Here is a 13,636-nt window from a genome sequence, read left to right as displayed (position 1 = left end):
GAAAGGATTTCCTTGTTGGAGGGAAAGGATGTGTGAGAGATGAAGCTGGGAGGGGGAGGCAGTGTAGCCAGCAGCATTCCTTTGGTGAGGTTTTATCCACAGAAGGAGGAACCGAGTATTTGGCATGCAAAGGAAAAACAGCCATGGCCGCCCAGGCACAGAGAACTACCATAAGCCTTTAGTTCCTTAAGGTGGGAAGAATACTGGATTGGGAGTCAGGTGGCCCAACTTCAAATCCTGTCTCTGCTAACTAATACTAATAGGTTCTTCAGTGTTACTTCATCTCTCTTGACTTGTTTCTTTGTAAAATGAGAGGAATGGACTAGGGACTTTTGAGGTTCCTTCCAGGTCTGGACCTAGGATCCTGTAAGTAAACTTGGTCAAGTCACTACCCCTCTCTGATCCTCACTTTTCTCCTTTTTAAAAAGAGGGGATGGGGGGGCAGCTAGGTGGCACAGTGGATAGAACACTGGCCCTGGATTCAGGAGGACTTGAGTTAAAATCTGGTCTTAGACACTTGACACTTACTAGCTGTGTGACCTTGGGCAAGTCACTTAACCCTCATTTCCCCACCAAAAAAAAAAAGAGGGGATGGGACTTGATGGCCTGAGTTGGACCCTTGATGGAAGAGTAAGACCTGTGGTTGACACTGAAGAATGTGCATTCTCAGGAGGGAAAGGGTCCATTATGTGGAAGAACATATTGGGGCTGAACTTTCTTATTCATCAGGGAAGAGAAAAGTCTAATCAGTGAAAGAAATAGAGAAAGGAAGCAGCAGGGGGGGGGGGGATCACACATCACACCTGCTCTGCAGCATCGAGAGTTTGGTGAGACACACAGTGATAGAATTGGAAGGGGCACGAGAAAATAGAATACTGGACATTTAAGTAAGGGAGCTTAGGACAAAATGGAGATGGAGTGAAATGACCTACCCAGGGTCCCACAGATGGTAAATGGCAGAGCTGAGGTTGGAACTCAGAACCTCTGACTCCAGTGTCTGATGTTCTTCCCACCACACCCGTCTGCCTCTCAGACACACAGGCAAACCAGGAGAGGGTGACATCTTCAAGGAGGCTCTCGCTTTGGGGTGGCCTTGTATAGCAAGAAGATATTCATTCTGAATTCCTCTTCTGCCAAGCATTCAGGCTCTGGACCCTGCTGCTTGATTGCCTCATTTCCTAAGTGGCACCAGCTGGCTTCCCACGAGAAGGGATTTTTTTTCCCTTCCTGCTGTCACACTCATTATGACAGCACCTTACAGCCTCCCCCTTGTTCACATAGCACTTATTACACTGGGCTTAATGAAAAGAGAGCTAACGAGTATAACTAATCTGATTAGTCCAAATGAATTACCACTTTCTGTCGGAGAACATGCTCAGCAGGGCAAGTGCTTCTCCCCATGTGTGGGCTCCAAACCCCACCACAGCCTGCAGCAGGCCTGGCAAAAGCCTAGTGGGCCACTGGGCTTGGGTATCCCCAGGTTTGATACTACTAGCATCCCCTAGCCAGGTGGCAGGGTAGTCCATGTTTACAGCCCTGGACTGGAGCATGGCATGGCATTTCTTCAGAGAAGTGCACAGGACTTGAGTTCAGAAGACCAGCATTATTGCCCCAGCCCAACCACATACTTTGTAACTTTGGGCAAAATCATTTCTCCCAGGTTCTAGGCATACAAAACTAAAAGAAAGCAGGCCCTGCCCCTCAGGGAACTATATTTGATCAGGAAGATGTGGTATACGCCAACAGAAGGTCCTACGAACAAAGTTCTGTGAGTGGTACACAGGAAAGCCTAAAGGAGCTTTCAGAAAGAGAGGGTTGCTGTGGCCCAGGGTGGGTCAAAGAAAGCTTCTTAGAGGAGACAGGGGGCTTTGGGCTGGGCCTTGAAGGATGGCTAAGATTTGGGTAGGTAGAATAGGGAGGACCTTCTTGAGACAACCGGGTGGTGCAGGGAATAGAGTATTAGCCTTAGTGTTGAGAAGACCAGGGATCAAATCCTTCCTTTGACACTTACTAGCTCTGATCCCTCTAGTGATTTTGCTTGTGACTGGACTTTGAACTCTTCAGCTGCGTTTTCAAGCTGGAACATCTGCCCAACCCTGAGAGCTCCTCTACTTGGGGAAGAGGCCCAGGTTGGCCACCTTTCATTTCTCTCTTGGCTTTGCTTCTGACTCCCCAGCCTTCAGGACCATGCCCCTTTGGGGGTCCCTTCTTCCATTACTATATAGGTTCCTCAAAGGCAGGGACTGTCTTTTCACTTCTGCTTACACCTCCAGCACTTAGCATGGTGCCTGACACCTAGTAAACACTTAATGTATACTTGTTGCCTGACTGGGCTGACCCTTGGGCAAGTGACAACCTCTCTCAGCCTCAGTTTCCTCATCTGTAAAATGGGAATAATAAATGTCATTGTGAGGCTCAGATGAGATAACCTGTAAAGTACTGTGTCAACTTTAAAGCACTATAGAAATATTTGCAGTCATCATCATTATTATAACTATGAGTATCATCATCATTATTATATATCATCTGATTTTCAGGAGATGGGCATGAGCAAAGTTATGGAGGCAGGAAAACATAAGTCTAACTCAGGGGACAGTAAGCAGGCCATCCAAGAATAAAAGAGTCATTTGGAAAGGGAAACTGAGGTGAGATTGTCAAAGGCCAATTTAAGGCCATTTTCTCCCTCTGACCACAAGCACTTTGGTTTGGGTTTTTTTGTTTTGTTTTGTTTTATGGGACAATGAGGGTTAAGTGACTTGCCTAGGGTCACACAGCTAGTAAGTGTCAAGTGTCTGAGGCCAGATTTGAACTCAGGTCCTCCTGAATCCAGGGCCAGTGCTCTATCCACTGCGCCACCTAGCTGCCCCAAGCACTTTGGTTTGGGAAGTGGGTCTTCTCCACAGTGCACCCAGTAGGCTTTCAGGCAAGTCATGTCATCTTTTTGAGCCCTTCTGTCCTCGGTCACTGCCACTATTCTAGTGCAAGTCCTCATCACTTCACTTCTGGACAACCATAACAACCTACTGGCGGGCAGTAGTCTCTCTACTCCACTCCATTCCCCATTCAGACACTAAAGCATTGCCTCCTGGATCACACACAAAATCCTCTGTTTCACATTCAAAGCCCTTCATAAACTAGCCTCCCTCTAACCTTTTCAGTCTTTTTACCCCTTACTCCCTACCATATACTCTTTGATCCAGATCTCCTGGCTGTTCCATGAATAAGGCACCTCATCTCTTGACTCCAGGCATTTTCTCTGGCTGTCCCCCATTCCTGGAATGCTTCCCCTCCTCAACTCTGCCTACTGACTTCCTGGGTTTCCTTTAAATCCCAACTAAAATCCCATCTTTTATAGGAAGCCTACCCCAACCCCTCTTAAATATTGTGTCATCCCTCTCACTAATTTCTTATTTATCCTGTATATAGCTTGCTTGGTACATATTTTTTTGCATCTTGTCTCCTCCATTAGATTGTAAGCCCCTTGAGGGCAGGGACTGTCTTTTGCCTCTTTTTGTATCCCCAAGGCTTATCAAGTACCTGGCACATAGTAGGTGCTTAATAAATGTTTATTGATTGATGTCAATATATGGGGGAGGTAATGTGTAAGCCCTGTCTACCTCACAGAGCTACTATAAGGATCAGATGAGATAATGGGTAGAAATGTACTTTGGAAAGTATAAAGGAGTCGAAGGGATACACAGACTACTTATTATTATGCTAAGGCAAGTATTTTTATTGTCATTCAGTCATGTCTGATTCTTCATGACCCCATTTGTGGGTTTCTTGGCCGAGATGCTAGACTGATTTGCTATTTCCTTCCCCAAGTCACTTTACAGATGAGGAAACTGAGGCAAACAGGGTGAAGTGACTTCCCCGGGGTCACACAACTAGTGCCTGAGGCCAGATTTGAACTCAGGAAGATGAGTTTCTCTGACTCTAGACCTGGCACTCTATCTACTGCAGTAGCAACTAGCTGCCCTGCTGAGGCACAGTATAGAAGAAATGAGGAGGCAAAGACAGTCTTCAGAAAAATGTAAAAGCCAAGTTGGTCTTTGCTACCCACCTACCCTTTTTTGCTGCTTTTCTAACTCTTCCAAGCAGCTAGAATTCTCCACCGTCCAAGTACCCCACTAGGCAAACCTTTTTATACAGAATCCTATTTCTGCCCACTTGAAAGAATCTAAACTGCCTGAGGGTAGAAACTCATCTTTGTAGCCTCAGAATCTAGCATAGTGCCTGGCAGAGAGGAGACATGTAATTGAGACATTTTTAAAACGTGTGTGTTTGATAAAATAATTGATTGCTTAATCCACATTAAAAGTTCACTGAGTACCAGAATTTCATTCCAACAAATTCAATTTCATAATTATTTATGAAGTACCCACTTGATGCCAGACATTGTGCCTGAAGTGTCGGGGATACAAGTATCACTTTTAAGGATATTGCAGTCTAATAGGAAGTAAAGATATGTACACAAAAACTGGGTAAGAAGTTCAAATAAAGAGAGCGGTCCAGGCAAAGTGCTATAAGGCATCTGAGGGAGGAAAAGTTTCTTTTCCAAGGCCAGAAGGAATCACAGATAAGCCAGACATCTTTGAAAGTTACATGTTGAGTCAATCATGTACTAAGAAAAGCTAGCTGTACATAATAACATAGAGATTCACACTTTCATGTACAATCCTCTTTGTTTCTCTTCTACTTTGTAGATGGAAAATGCTCGTTTTGGTGGGGGGTTTCTTAGATTCAGAATAAAAAGAAAAACAATCTAATTGGGAGGAACAAAAGAGAGAGGTCACTTTTTTTTTGGAGAGATGGGGAGTTGGGCACCAGCATTGATTCTTGAAGGAAAAGACTTCAGCATCCATAAAGTGGGAGAGGGGAAGAGGGGGGTTGATTTCCAGTTAGAGGTGGGGACAGGTAGGTGGCACAGTGGATAAAGCACTGGCGCTGGATTCAGGAGAACCCGAGTTCAAATCTGGCCTCAGATACTTGACACGTACTAGCTGTGTGACCCTCCTTGCCCCACAAAAAAAAAAAAAGACTTCCAGTTAGAGGGAATAGCATGAGAGAAGGCTCAGGGACAAAGACGAACTCAATTGACGATCTTAGATCGTCCATATCTCATCATGAATTTATACAGCTAGAAGGAACATTAGAGATCAGTTTCACTAAGATATTAATATATATATATGCCTTAATGAAGTGGCCTTCCCAGGAAAAAATAGTCAACTAACAGAGGACTTAGCCCAATGGAGTAATTCTCTATTATTGTGATTATATACTAGTGGGTTAATCAATAAGCGTTTGAGGTACTAAGTACCTCTTCTGTGGCAGGCATTATGCTAAGTGCTAGGGATGCCAAGAAGAAGACAATCCTTTCAAGGAGCTCGCAGATTAATGAGGGAGACGCCATGCAAATGATGGTGCCCAAACAAGATGCAAACAGCAGAAATTGGACATAATCAACAAAGTGAAGGTAATAGTATCAAGGGGGTGGGGGTAGGGAGAGCTTCAGATTTTAACTGGGGCTTTTGAAGGGAGCTAGGGAAGCCGAGCAACAGATGAGAAGAGAGCATTCTAGGCATGGAGGACAGCTAGGGAACATGCCTAGAGATATGGTGTCTTGCATGAGGAAGACCAAGGAAGCCAGGTGTTGTTTTTTGAGTATTGTGGAGGGGGGGCAGCTAGGTGGTACAGAAGATAAAGCACCAGCCCTGGATTCAGGAGGACCTGGGTTCAAATCTGGTCTCAGACACTAGCTGTGTGACCCTAGGCAAGTCACTTAACCCTCATTGCCCAGCCCCCCTGAAAAAAGAAAAAGAAGAAAAAAAGCAAAGGACCTCGAGTATTATGGGTAGGGGGACTAAGGTGCAAAAAGACTAGACAGGTGGAGGGGATGACTCATGCCAAACAGGATTTTTATTTGATCCTGACCGCAATAGGGAGCCACAGGAGTTTACTGAATAGGGCAGTTACATAGTCAAATCTTCATTTTAGGAGGATTAATCTGACAGCTGATGGATGTTGAACTGGAATGAGGAGAGAATTGGGGTAGAGTATACCAAATAGAAGGGCCATGCATGAGATAATTAAGGTCTGCCACAGAGGAGTGGCAGTGTCAGAGGAAAGAAGGAAGTATTATCAAGAGACTTAATGAAGGTAAAAATCAACAGAACTTGGCAACAGATTGAATTACATGAGGAGTATAAAAGAGAGTGAGGAGTCAAGGATTACATCTGGATTGAGAGCCTGGGGAATGGAGAAAGGGAATTGTACCCTTGACAGTAATAAGGAAGTTAGGAAGAGGGGTGGGTTGAACGATGGCAGCGGAGGAAGATGAGTTCCATTTTGGACATGTTCTGTTTGTTTAAGACGTCCAGTCAGAGATGTCCAATAGGCAGTTGGAGATGGGAATCTGGGTGTTGGGAGACTACAGCTAGAGAAGGAGATCTGAGAATCACTAGCATGGAGATAATGGAATCTATGAGAGCTGATAAGATCACCAAGAGAAATGGCATAGAGGAAGAAGAGAAGAGGGCCCAAGTCAGAGCCCTGCCTGGGGGATACCCACAGTTAGCAGGAATCACCTGGGTGAAGATATAGCAAAAGAGAATGAGAAGGAGTGGTCAGACAGGTAGGAAGAGAACCAGGTCATAGAGAGAGCAGTGTCATAGAAACCTAGAGAGAGAAGAATATCAAGGAGGAGAGGTGTTGGATTTGGCAGTTAAGAAAGCAATGGTAACATTGGACGGAGCAGTTTAAGTTGAATGATAAGGCCAGAAGCTAAACTATAGAGAGATAAGAGAGTGGTAGGAAAGGAAACAGAGGCATCTATTTCAGATGGCCTTCTAAAAGAGTTTAGATACAAAAGGGAAAAGAGATATCGGATGATAGCTAGCGGGGATAGATGGATCAACTGAGGGTTATTTGAAGACAGTGAAGACGTGAGTGTTTGCAGGCAGTAGGGAAGCAGCCAATAGATAAGAAGAGAGTGAGGATGATAAAGGGGATGGACCAGTGGAGAAGTCAACATGGAACAGGAACAGGATTATATATTATATCATAATGGTGGAATTTCAGGCATTATGGCAGAGCAGTAAAGGAGGTAACTTTTGAGCCTCTCAAGTCCCCTCAAGGATGCTAAAGCATAGGACTAATCCCGAGTATAAACTCTCCTTACTTATATATTTACATCCATGGCTACTCTAAAGGTATTAGCCTAGCCATGCACACAGGGAAAGGCAAGTGGATGAAAAATTCACATGTCAAGTCAACAAGCATTTATTAAGCATTTAGCATGTGCTGGGGATACTAAAACAAGCAAAAAGAAAAGTAGTCCCTGGCCTTAAGAAGCTTACATTCTGGGGGCAGCTAGATGGCACAGTGGATAAAGCACCTGCTCTGGATTCAGGAGGACCAGAGTTAAAATCTGGCCTCAGACACTTGACACTTACTAGCTGTGTGACCCTGGGCAAGTCACTTAACCCTCATTGCCCTGCAAAAAAGAAGCTTACATTCTAATAGGGGAAACTACATATAAAAAGGAGTTGAAAATGGGAGTGGAAGTAAGGAGGGAGGTACTCCATGGGAGATTTGAGAAGAAAGAAGTCTGTAGCTGGACCTAGAAAGGAATGAAGGAGTGATCATGGCTGGCCTGGGGGCCCTTTTTTGAAAATGAATGTTCCAAGTGGAAATGACCAATCAGAGGAAGGTGCGCTTCAGTGGAAGAGGAATTTTTCCAGGATAAGAAGATTGCTGGAATTTAGTGTCAAAAAGTAGCTTCCAGGGTATGAAGGCTTCTTGGAAATGATGGAGAGATAAAAGATAGACCAGAGAGGAATTAGAGAGAGAACAGAGCTGGCCCAGGGGCCCTTCCTTAAAATAGAGGTTTCATCAAATTGTTACATGCAGTTGAATGGAAAGCCCATAGAGCTAGTTAGTTCATCAGTAACTCTATCTTGGACAGACATTGCAAAAGTTCAATAAACTGAGCCCAGAATGGAAGGCAAGGAATAAAGGAAGATGGATTGTATATGGAAAATCATATAGCAGTTTCATTGATCTTAAGCTGCTCCCTGACATAGAAGTCCTCTTTATTTTTTTTTTCTGGCACAATGGGAGTTAAGTGATTTGCCCAGGGTTACACAGCTAGTAAGTTTCAAGTGTCTAAGGCCGAATTTGAACTCAGGGAGTCCTGAATCCAGGGCCGGTGCTCTATCCACTGCACCACCTAGCTGCCCCATCCTCTTTACTTTCAACGAGACTCTTTGCTGTCAACATTCTCCCAGTAGGGCTACGATTCATGGAATACCACCGACTCAGAAGAATCCAAAAGGCAGGCAATTCAAAGAGCTACATTGGTGACTTGCATAAAAGATCAATCATGAGATTTCCAGCTGGAAGGAACATTCAAAATCATCTCAGTCAACCTCATTTGGACAGAAAGAGGTGAGGCCTAGTGAAATGAAGTAACCTCACTACGGTCATAAACAGGCTTCATTAGTAGCAGAACCATAAGAGACATCATCAAGGACATGCATGACCAGAAAAGGAGATGTGAATTTCGAGAGCGAGGGTTAACATATGGACTACCAGTGTGCTGTGTGTACTGTTGACCATGAAACATCAAAAGAATCAGAGGAGGAACTCCAGTGCATTGGCATATCAACCATGGTTGACTCCCACCAGATGAGGAGGAATAGATGTGTTGGGATGTGCCCCAGTGAAAGCAGTGCCCACGTAGGGAAGACATTCGGACCACTGTTATATAGAAGCAGCAATTGACCCATCACAGGCCAAGGATGGGGCTAGCAGACCAAAGCCTAGGCCCTGATGCCTGCAGATGGATTTCAAGCAAACCCCTTTGCTTTAGGAAACCAGACTTTGTCTAGTTTACCCTGAATCTTGGCTTCCATATGACCTGTGCCGGCCATGTGGCTGGTGGTATTTGCTATGGAAATGAGGCATGTTGCATTTCTCAGGAGAGTGCCTGCCCATCACATGCTAATGACTTGCAATTACAATGGCCCCTGCACCCCATCTGAACTCACCGCTGGGCTCTAAAAGCCTCTAGTCACATCTTAATACCAGCTCGATGCCTGCCCTACAGCCCCACTCACTGTTTTATAGAAGCTAAATTAAAGGCTGCTTTGGAACTCTTAATTGTAAAGCATTAACTTCATTTTTTAATGACCGGGAACAAATTTAGCATCTGGACACTGGGACATTGCTTTGGCTGTTGTGGAGGAGGGGGAAGGTTGTTTAAGCCTATAATCTTACTTTCAGTCCATACTCTATAATTTCCTAGAATGAAGGCTTTGACAGCAAAATGCCTCTGTAGTCGCCAACCTCTGAGTCTCATTTGTCTCTGCATTAAGCGCCTGGTGACAGATATTGACAAAGGGCCATGCTGGACCCCTGCTCTCTCCAGTGAGGTACAGACAGATCCGGGAGGGGGACGGGCGGGGAAAGACTTCACACAAATCTGAGTGAGACCCAAACAACCACACCCCTCTCATCTGGGGCTGCAATCGTTTCAAAGAAGGGCCTGGGTCAAGAATGCCTTCTCCTAAAATCCTGCTCTAAGTAGTACTCTGCCCCAGGACCTGCTGTGTCCTTGAAGCCTATCCTTAAAGGCTTCCAAAGCAGGTTAATGGGAATTGCAGAGGGAGCTGTCCACAGCTGAGCTGAGCCACTTGTTAGTCAGCACTAACTCAAAGTATGTGAGGCCATACTGAAATCATCCACTGAGTCACAGAATCACAAAAATCACAGAGTTTGGAGTCAGAAGGGACCTCAGGAGCCATCAAAGCTAACCTCTATTTGAAAGGAATCCCCATAACGTACCTGATGAGTGGTCGTCCTGTGTCTTCTGGGAGCTCTCCTAGGAGGGGGAACCCACAACCTTCCAAAACAGCTCATTCCACTTTGGGACGGCTTCCATTGTTGAGAAGGGTTTCCAACACTTGACCTCTTTGTAACTTCTACCTACAGACACTCGTTCTACCCTGCGGGGTCAAAGCAGAACATAGTGGTCCTTTAAATGCTTGAGGGCAGGGCGTGCTACCTTTTCTCCTCTGGTCTAAATGTCCCCAGTGCCTAAGCATGGATTGGTGTGGCAGCAGAGCTGAACTCAACATCAGAAAATGTGCAGATGTTTATCTAACTGCAATTTTGATCACAACCTCCCTGAGCCTCAATTTCTTCATCTGTACAATGGAGATAATATCACTTCCACTACTTACTTCACAGGGATGCTGTGAAAATGTGGTTTATCAACCTTAAAGGTTGGCCTAATAATGAGATATTACTATAGTGGCACAAACCCTGTATTGGGAGGCAAAAGACCTGAGTTCCAGTTCCCATTCTGCTGCTAACTGGCTGTATGACCTTGGACTAGTCAATCTCCCCTCTCAGGGCCTCAGTTTCCTTGATTGTAAAATAAGGTAATCTTTAGGTACCTCCAAAGTCTATCTTTCTATGAACTTGTAGAAAGACATAGAAGAGGTAGTAGTCCATTTGAGGGATTTTGAAAGCCCTCCTTCCCAGATCATCTATTCCTTACTACCTTCCAAGGGTACCTGAAATCCCCACCATTTGAGTCTGTGCTCCCTGAGAAAGAACCGTCAATTCTTAACTGGTTACAACACGTGGATCAGATTCATTTATCAGCACAGCTCACTAGTGCCCTCAAGAGGCCCTGAGGAAATATGAGCCATAAGCAGGGAAAGCTGGGAATGGAGTGAGGGCTGAAGCTTAGTGGCTTTTGGGACACTGGGAGGGGGACAGGTTCAGGACCAGGAAGGGTACTAGGTGGAGGGCCTTGGACCCTCAGGGTAAAATCAAGGCCTTAACAAATATCACCAACTTCAAAACAGCACATTGGTTTGTCCTGAGAGTCATTGGCTGGGCCAAGCCTCTGGACAATCCAAATTGAGAGAGGAGATGTTCCTTACCCCTGTAAGGACAGGCAGATCCCACCTCATCAAAAGAAACTCACTAGACAGCACAGTGTAGTAGAAGGCGGGACAGGATGTTGAAGCAGATAGACTTGCCCAGCGTCATACTGCTACTAAGTATCTGAATCTGGATTTGAACTCAGTTCCTGACTCCAGGGCTGGTTGCTCTATCCACTAGCTGCCCCAAAACAGTATTCTAAAGCAATTAATAATTGAAGTCAATGCTAAATTCCAATTAGATTAGTGATAAAGGTGTCATTTTCTTTCCTAAACAAGTTCATGGACCCCCTGAAATATATCCATGGACCCCTTCGGTATTTGTGGACCTCCATTAAGAACCCTTGCTCTGTGGTCTCTCTCTTGGAAACCTCAGCAGTGTCTCCAAGTTTCAGTCCTGCAATACCAGTCACCTATTGGAAATTTGAAATATCTCAAACTCAACGCGTCCGAAACAGAAGTCATTTCCCTTCCTTAAAAACCCTTTCTTTCTTTCAAACGTTCCTATTTCAGTCAAAGGCACAACCTTTCCAGTCACCCACAACCTCAGTACCACATTTATCTCTTCATTCTTACTTACCGCTCAGAGATCCAATCCGTTGCCAAGCCTTGCCTTCGGATCTCCACATCTCCCATCTGTTCCTTTCTCTTCACCCACACAGCCACCACCCTACTTCAGACCCTCATCACCTCGCACCTGGATTACTGTAGCAGCCTCCTAATTGATCTCCCTCCCTCAAGTCTCTTTCTATCCCAATCTATCACAGCTGCTGAGATGATTTCCTTAATAAAGTTCAGATCTGCCCATGTCATGCCCCTACTCAATAAACACCAATGGCTCCCTATTACCTCATCTGTTTGGCACTGAAAACCCTTCATGAACTGGGCCTAGGAAACCTTTCCAGGTTTATTATACATCACTCTCCTTCCAACACTCTGTGAGCCAGTAAAACTGATCTTCTTACAGTTCCTCTTCAGTGGCACCCTATTTCTGATCTCCATGCTTTTGTAATGTCAGTCCTCCATTCATAGAAATCACTCCCTCATCCTTGTTGTCTTCAAAATCTACTCAAGCACAAATGTGTACATGAGGCCTTTCCTGAACCTGTTGGTTACCACTGTCTTCCTCCCATCCCCTTTCCCCCACCAAAATAAAAATCACCTGCCCGAGAGAGTATTGTCTCCTCCAACAGAATGTAAGGTCTTTGAGATGGGAGATTGTTTCATTTTTGTCTTGGTATCCCTAGAGCATAGCACAGTGTTTGGCACATAGTAGGCACTTAATACGTTTTTGTTGATAAAATCTGAGATTAACATAATTTATTGGCTCGCATACATTTGAATAACCTTGATGCATTCACACAACAAGCTGGAAACTGAGGCTTGCTTTATCAATGCCAGACACCGTGCTGGGCATGGGGATCCAAATACAAAAGAATTAAACAATTGCTACTTTTAAGAAGCCTACATTCTTTCAAGGATTCCATTTCCAGCTCTGCTGTTATGGTCACTGGCTTTGGTACATTTAGCTGTGTGACCCTGGGCAAGTCACTCCCCCTCTCAGAGTTTCCCCCTTCCCATTTGTAAAAGGGCAATTATGATCCAGGGGCCACTACCTACTTCAAAGGGTTGTGGTGAATAAAGTACCTTGCAAACCTTCAAGCCCAGTACAAAAGTAAGCTATTGTTGTTATTGCCTGGAGGTATTCTAGCCTGGGGTGGGAGTTTGGGGGGGGGGAGTTGTCAAGTTGTCATAGTCACCTAAGGCGCTAGGGTAGTCATTCCACTGGTTTGAGACGCCTGAACTGAACAAACTCCTGAGAAAATAAGATAATAACCACAGCAAGAAGAATCCACAATGCTTGGCAGGAATTGAGGACAGCTGTTGGGGAGGCCGGTATGTGGGGGGTAGCATGGGGTGGGTGGATGTCATTTGGGAACAAAGCTATGGTGGTGAGTTATAGGGGACAATGGGGAGCAAACACTGCCCTCCTCCCCCACTGAGGCCCCACCCACAGTGGGACTGTGAGTCCCAGAGGAGTAAAAGTCTCTACGCTGAGGTGGGAACAACACTAGGTTTTTTTGTTTTGGTTTGGGTTTTTTTTGTGAGGCAGTGAGGGTTAAGTGACTTGCCCAGGGTCACACAGCTAGTAAGTGTCAAGGGTCTGAGGCCAGATTTGAACTCAGGAACTCCTGAATCCAGAGCCAGTGCTCTATCCTCTATCTATCCACTTCGCCACCTAGCTACCCCCTACACTGTTTTTACAGAGACTGACCTGACCAGGTCCCTTAAGGGGTCAAGATGATCCTTTTATTTCCTTGCACCCAGAAGTATAAAAGGCACAGCCCAGGAAGAGTTCAAGTCAAGAGAAAGCTTTTCCTTGTCTCTCTCCCTACCCTTAGGGAAATGCTTTCCTGCCAGTTTTGGGTTGGTTCTCCAGTCAGAGGCAAGTAGTATACTTTTTTGTTTTTTTTTTGTTTTTGTTTTGTGGGGTTTTTTTGTTTTTTTGCAGGGGAATGAGGGTTAAGTGACTTGCCCAGGGTCGCACAGCTAGTTAAGTGTCAAGTGTCTGAGGTCGTATTTGAACTCAGGTCTTCCTGAATCCAAGGCCAGTGCTTTGGCCACTGCGCCACCTAGCTGCCCCCAGCAAGTAGTATACTTTTAATCTTGTCTCTTTTTTT

Source organism: Dromiciops gliroides, chromosome X (genome assembly GCF_019393635.1).
Source record: "Dromiciops gliroides isolate mDroGli1 chromosome X, mDroGli1.pri, whole genome shotgun sequence".
In the NCBI taxonomy this organism is placed as follows: domain Eukaryota; kingdom Metazoa; phylum Chordata; class Mammalia; order Microbiotheria; family Microbiotheriidae; genus Dromiciops; species Dromiciops gliroides.
The sequence above is the reverse complement of the archived record's forward strand: the minus strand, read 5'-3'. Positions refer to the sequence as shown.